The sequence below is a fragment of the Equus quagga genome, chromosome 8, assembly GCF_021613505.1.
Source record: "Equus quagga isolate Etosha38 chromosome 8, UCLA_HA_Equagga_1.0, whole genome shotgun sequence".
Taxonomy (NCBI): Eukaryota; Metazoa; Chordata; class Mammalia; order Perissodactyla; family Equidae; genus Equus; species Equus quagga.
This window is the reverse complement of record NC_060274.1, coordinates 159,708-166,070: the sequence shown is the minus strand read 5'-3', so window position 1 is coordinate 166,070 and position 6,363 is coordinate 159,708.

The following is a 6,363-nucleotide window of genomic DNA, read 5'->3' as shown; positions in this document are numbered from 1 at the left end:
TTATCTGCCAATCTTTAGGAAATAAGGTTGAATTTATGTAGTTAATGAGTTCAAAGATCTCCCAGTAAAATTGACCTAGTAACCTGGTTTACTGGTTTCCCAGCACTACAGATGAGTAAGGAAGGTCACTTTAGGGAACATCCAGCATTTTAGGATATTTCAGAAATCTTGAGAAGAGAGGAAGTGATCCAAATTTCTATGAGCCTAGGGGAGACTGTCTTGAGCTTTAGAGACTTTTAAGAGTCTAATCTGAGATTTCTTGTAAGGCTTCCAGTAAAGAAACCTAAGGAGTCTTCTTAGGTAAGTCCTCACTCTTGCTGCATCTCTGTTGATGATCACAACAGCCTTATTTTGTGATCAAGAATGATCTTTCTTTGGGAATAGTTTTGATCCAAAGTGGGGAGAGTGTATGGTATAAAGTCTGTGCTCCAGTGGAAAATTCTGCATCGTCTGGCCTTGGAGCAGACTCCTCTGTGCTTCTCAAGCGCGTCACTAGGTCACGGCACAGTCTTGGATGAGTCACTTCACATCTCTGATTCAAGTTTCAATCTCTCAATAATTAGACTATATTTTTTAAAATTATAAGTTCTATAAATATGCAAATCTTTAAAATAAGCATTTTTCAGTATCTTTTAACTCAAAATATAAATATAGGAAAAAAATGTCTGCAATAAAATCGATCCATATTGACTTCAAGAGATTGTAATACGTAATTCATTTTGAAACTTGGACAGCATTTGACTGGTTTTACACATCATACAGAATATGTACACCTGTTGTGTGAATTACACAGGAGATAATAGGGGTACTTCTTTGCAAACAAAATCTCCAAGGTAGAGAGTCTTTTGTACTGGGGGCAAGACATGAATTGGATTTCATTTAGAGGCTTTGAGAAAACATTTTTGTAAGACAGTGTGTCTGGTCATTGTGAAATCAAGTGAAAATACAGTCAAACCAGTATATATGAGAAAATAGAAGACTACGTTGAAGTGAGTATTCTGTAAATATTAAAATAATTTTATTTGTGTTTTAAGGAAGTTTTCACATACATTCTTGACCTTCCACTTATATATAATTTCTATTTTAATAACTTTAATTTCTCTTTATCTTTCTTTTGAATTCTTTTTTTGTGTAGGTGGATAAAAAGTGGCCTACCCTGATATCAGATTCATTATCTGAAATCATTTAATATTAGAGGAATAAGATAAGCAATGCATTTAGATAGATACATAGATAGATAGATCTGAAAATCCTCCTTCCCAACTTGGTATTTTCAGATAAAGTCACTTAAAATCTCTGAACCTCAGTTTTATCATGTATAAAATGTCAGTGTTAATATTAAGCTCAAGAATGAGTGGTCGATATTAAATGGGATTTAATCCTAGAACATATTCTGACACATTACAGATACCAACGTGTGGAAATGGTCAATGCAGCTTTATACAACTGTCTTCTCCTCCATGTAGGACACGGTCCAGATTCAAGGCTTCTTTCTTTTGTTCACTATGAAACCATCATTGAAATTTTTTTGCTAGTTCTCTCCTCCCGTAAATAATGTCATTAATGGTGAAGACTAGACTACAAAGTTTTTAGAGAAATTTAAAAAATAGATTAAAAATGTTTTGCAAATGAGCTGGAAATAGGTTGTATATTGTTCCTTGAGTGGATAAAAACAAAATAAAAGGCATAAAAATAAGCTGTTTGGATTTATTTTTACCTAAGAAAAAATGTCCTCTTTGCTTTTGGCCTTGAAATATGCAAGGCTGATAATCAACAGTGAAGATTATTTTTCTATCAGATACAGGAGTCCTTTAAATAATATCACATGACAGCATATTAGAAGAATACAACGTGAAAAATCAAAAAAATGCTCCATTGCCTGTCAGGATATACGGTATCAAATATCAGATCTGATGTGCCGTTTATTGCTTCTGTTCTGTGCTGATTTGTTTTAACTTTAGAGTGGGATAAATTAACTGCCTCATGGAAACTTTGTCATAGACAGCCCTGTATAAAATACATGTTACAGGAATGATCATAATTTCATTGGTAATTTCAAATATTAGATTTTTTTAACTTGTCAATAACTAAATTAGTAACGTAAATTGTATACGATGGAACTGGTATAACATGCTACATCATGTTGAATTCAAATGACATTTATTAAAAATATTTACTCTCTCACTTTTTCCTTTGCAAGTTGTTGGAGGCGACACATTAGTCAAAGATCGATTGATCTGCACATGTTTAGGATGCTGCCATATGTTTGGTACAATATATTTGGAGTTCCAGGTATGGAATAATTTAAGTTATATTTAAATTCTATTTTTGAATTTTTATAGTGGTAAATACACATACTATAAAATTTACCATTTTATCCATTTTTAAGTGTACAGTTCAATGACATTAAATACATTCACTTATTGTTCAACTATGAATAATCACCACAGAACATTTTCATCTTACCCAGCGGAAACTCTGCACCCATTAAACACTAACTCCCCATTTCTTACAACTCCCAGCTCCTGAAAACCACCATTCCACTTTCATCTCTATGAATTTGACTAGTCTGGATAACTCATATATGTGGAATTATGTGTATGACTTGCCATGACTGGTTTATTTCACTTAGCATAATATCTGCATGAATCCTCCATGGTGTAACATGTAGCAAAATTTCGTTTCTTTTTAAGACTGATTAATATTCCATTGTATATGTATGCCATATTTTGTTTATCCATTAATCTGTCAATGGACACTTGTGTTACTTCCACATTTCAACTATTGCAAATAAAGCTGTGAACATGGGTGTACAAATATTTCTTCTAGCCTCTAGTTTCCTTTATTTTGTACATATACGCAAAAGTGTAGTTTCGGAATCATATGGTGATTCTCTGTTGTTGGTTTTTTTTTTTTTAGTGAGAAATTGCCATAGCATTTTCTGCAGTGGTTGGATCATTTTGCATTCCCACTAGTGCTGGACGTGTTATAAATGTTTTGGCAACCTCACCAACACTTGCTATTTTTTTTCTTTTTTCAATAGTAACTATCCTAATGGGTGAGAGGCGATATCTTATTGTAGTTTTGATTTGAATTTCCCTAACAATTAGTGATGCTGAGCATCTTTTCTTGTGTTTGTTGGCCATTTGTAAATTTTCTTTGGAGAAATGTTTAGTCAAGTGTTTCCCACATTTTTAAATTAGTTCTTCTGTTTTTGTTGTGGAGTTATAGGAATTATTTGTGTATTCCCTATATCAATCCTTTCTATTATATACATTTGCAAATATTTTTCCATTCTGTGGGTTGCTGATTTACTCTGTTGATACTGTTCTTTGATGCACAAAAGTTTTTAATTTTGATGAAGTCCAATTAATCCTTGTTTTTATTGTTACACAGGTTTTGCTGTCATATCGAGTAAAACACAGCTAAATCCAATGTCATGAAATGTTTCCCCTATGTTTTCTTCTAAAAGTTTATAGATTTTAACTCTATATTTTGCTCTTGGAACCATTTAAGTGAATTTATGTGTATGGTGTCAAGTAATGGTACAATTTCATTATTTGCATGTAGGTAGTCAGTTTTCTCACCGATATTTCTTGAAAAGACATCTCCATTGAATGGTTTTGAGACCCTTGTCCAAAGTCATTTGACCACATATATGAAGGTTTTTTTCTGGTACCTCTATTCTATTTTATTGGTTTATTTGTCTTTATGCCAATACTACACTCTTTTTATTACTGTAGTTTTGTGGTAAGTTTTGAATCAGAAAGAGTGGGTTTTCCAATTCTTTTTTAAGATTTTTTTGGCTATTTAGGGTACCTTGAGATTCCGTATGTATTTTAGGATGTATTTTTCTGTTTCTGCAAAAAACCTAATTGGGATTATGAGAGGCATTTCATTGAATCTGAAGTGTGTTTATGGTAGTACTGTCATCTTAATAATATTAAGTTTTCCAATCCATTAACAGAGGATGTTTTTCTATTTATTTATCTCTTCTTCAATTTCTTTCAGCAATGTTTTGTGATTTTCAGTGCACAAGTTTTTTTGCCTTCCCTGTTAAGTTTGTTCCTAATTATTTTGTTCTTTTTGATGGCATTGTAAATGTACTTGTTTTCTTAAATTCTTCTTAGGATCTTACACTATTAGTGTATAGAAACACAACTGACTTTATATCTTGCAACTTTTCTGAATTTATTAGTTCAACAGACTTTTTTGTGGACTCTTTAGAATTTTCTGTATATAAATATGATTCTGTTGTTTTTGAACCAAGATAATTTTACTTCTTTCTTCCAATTTGTGTGTCTTTCTGTTTCTTTTTCTTGCTAATTGTTCTACTTAATACTTCAGTACTAAATTGCTTAGAAGTTACAAAAGTGGGCATCCTTACTTGTCCTTGATCTTAGAGGAAAACTTTAAGTCTTTCACAATTGAGTATAACGTTAGTTGTGAGTTAAATTTGTAACTGTGATGTCGATTTTACATCACTTTAGTATTTTTTTCAAGAAATGCAAGAACACGACTTCAACAGCCACAGAGTAAAATTATGGTCCCATAACCCACTCCTCCAGATCCCCAAGGCAAATAATTCATATTACTTTACCACTTTTACCCTCTATTTCCATGTATTTTCCACCAATATGCTTCTTTTCTAATAATTAATAAATATCATTTACTGTTTTTTGACTCATCACCTCAGCCACTGTGGATGGAGATCTTCCCTCTCCACATACCATCACCTCCGCTTCTTTTTCCCTTTTCCCATCCTTTCAACATAGTTACATCTCACTTTGTGTCTGGGGTGGCAAAGTTGAGAGCATTGTTCCATCTTCTAGTACATATGTATATGCTATATATATATATATGCTAAGATATAAAAGTACAAATTATTTTAAAACCTGATAATGTTTTAGTTACCATTCTGTATATAGTTCTTTTCATTATTTTTGCTATTTTCTCTGTCAAGGCACTTTTAGGACTATAAATGTATTGGCAATATTGAAAATTTTCAGAAAACATTTCCACGAAGATATTTAGAATTTTCAAGAAAATATATTTCAATAAAATATTTATCATTTACTTTTCTGTGTGCTGTTCATGCTGTTTGAATATGATGGATCATATATATCAATTCTGAAAAACGTTTTCCTTTGATAATATTAACTACATTATTATTTTGTTACATGCATTTCTTGGAATGACAATAAACATATATTTGTTTCCCTATATTAATTCTCTAACTCTCCTAAGCTTTCAAAATAGCAATCTTTTTATGTTGCTGTTGTTGTTTTCTTTTAATTCTGGTAGATTTTTTTCACTTTATCTTTGAAACTTTTGCTTAATTTTTTTAAATCAATTATTATATTTTTTAATTAGCAAAAGACATTCTTATTACTTGGCACTTCTTTTTATATATCTAATAATATTTATATGGTGGATTAATAATGTCTCATACTTCTCTGAAGATATCAATCTTATTTCCCAGAAATGCATTGTCTTTCTGCATTTTCCTCACTACATATAATTCACTTTACATTTGTGCAGAGTGTGTGAGTACGTATGTAGGTTTGTGTGTGTATGTGTGCACATTTGTGCATCTTCCTCTTTCATGTTGGGAACCTCCTTAAAAGTCTGGTCACTTTGGGCTTTAAAATAATATTTAAGACTAAAACATCACATACTGTGTGGAGCTTCTTCACTTACAAGGTCTCTGGAGGAGAATTCCTCCTCCTACCTCCATGAAGGAGACTCTCAGGGTGCCATTTCCTATTTTCCATTTAAGTAACTGACCATTTGTCTACCCAAATTCCTTATTTCAAACATCTTGAACTATTTCATCTCTCACTGTGTCTTTTTCTCACCTACTATCCTTTAATTTATAGCATATCTATTTCTTTATTATCAGAAGAATCGAGTTTTAAGACAGAGAGATGACAAATATATGTACTTAAACTCACGCATTTATCTAGAATTAGCAAGAATATTAAACACAAGTAAACAAAAGGGAAAAGATGATGGAGTAAGGCAAAGTGCCGTCAAGCAATGTACAATGTCCTACGCACGTTAGAGAAGCAGAGAAACAGAAATCATGCTATTTGGAAGAGCTTGAGCAGAGTCATGAAAGCTGCAATGAGCATGTGTATAGATGTTCAGTAAAGGGTCGTCTTTAACTGCAGCATTCAGAACCTGAGTGAGGAGGCAGAAGAGGATGACTTGCGTAAGTGGAACTTGACAATAAGGATTCACACTATATTTCAGAACAGATCAACCAAATGACAATACTTGACTTCAAGAAAACGTAATTTGACGTTACTTTGCCAAGTAGACTTAAGAAAGAAATACAGCTCCTCACCATGAGCTGATAGG